Source organism: Coregonus clupeaformis, chromosome 12 (genome assembly GCF_020615455.1).
Source record: "Coregonus clupeaformis isolate EN_2021a chromosome 12, ASM2061545v1, whole genome shotgun sequence".
NCBI lineage: Eukaryota > Metazoa > Chordata > Actinopteri > Salmoniformes > Salmonidae > Coregonus > Coregonus clupeaformis.
The window spans coordinates 39,423,677-39,424,748 of record NC_059203.1 but is presented as its reverse complement, the minus strand read 5'-3'; the positions used below and the strand labels follow the sequence as shown (position 1 = coordinate 39,424,748).

Here is a 1,072-nt window from a genome sequence, read left to right as displayed (position 1 = left end):
GACTTACAGTTAGTGAGTGCATACATTTCATTTTTTTCATACTGGTCCCCCGTGGGAATCGAACCCACAACCCTGGCGTTGCAAGCGCCATGCTCTACCAACTGAGCTACACGGAACTACACGGGCCGGCAGACCTATCTGGTAGGCCGGCCGGACTTACCTATCTGGCCGGTAGGCTGGACGGACCCACGTATCTGGCTGGTAGGCCAGACGGACCAACCTATCTGGCAGGCAGGACCTACCTACCTATCTGGCAGGCAGGACCTACCTATCTATCTGGCCGGCCGGCCGGACCTACCTATCTGGTCGGCCAGCAGGACTGACCTACCTATTTAGACGGCTGGGATGGACATACATGTCTGGTCGGCCGGCCGGACTTACCTATCTGGCTGGTAGGCCGGACGGACGGACCCACCTATCTGGCTAGCCGGCCGGCCGGCCGGACCTACCTATCTGGCTGGCCGGACAGACCGACATTCACATTTACATTTTAGTAATTTAGCAGACGCTCTTATCCAGAGCGACTTACAGTTAGTGAGTGCATAATTATTATTTTTTTTCATACTGGTCCCCGTGGGAATCGAACCCACAACCCTGCCGTTACAAGCGCCATGCTCTACCAACTGAGCTACACGGGACTACACCTGTTAGGCCGGTAGGCTGGACGGACCTACAGTGGGGAGAACAAGTATTTGATACACTGCCGATTTTGCAGGTTTTCCTACTTACAAAGCATGTAGAGGTCTGTAATTTTTATCATAGGTACACTTCAACTGTGAGAAACGGAATCTAAAACAAAAATCCAGAAAATCACATTGTATGATTTTTAAGTAATTCATTTGCATTTTATTGCATGACATAAGTATTTGATACATCAGAAAAGCAGAACTTAATATTTGGTACAGAAACCTTTGTTTGCAGTTACAGAGATCAAACGTTTCCTGTAGGTCTTGACCAGGTTTGTACACACTGCAGCAGGGATTTTGGCCCACTCCTCCATACAGACCTTCTCCAGATCCTTCAGGTTTCGGGGCTGTCGCTGGGCAATACGGACTTTCAGCTCCCTCCAAAG

At 49.9% G+C, this 1,072-nt stretch overlaps 1 non-coding gene across 1 annotated transcript; it reads right to left on the bottom strand.

The window, feature by feature from the left end:
• Positions 1-565: 565 nt before the first annotated feature.
• trnat-ugu lies at positions 566-640 on the bottom strand. Its single transcript has one exon. It is a non-coding gene; the product is annotated as a tRNA-Thr (tRNA).
• Positions 641-1,072: the final 432 nt, after the last annotated feature.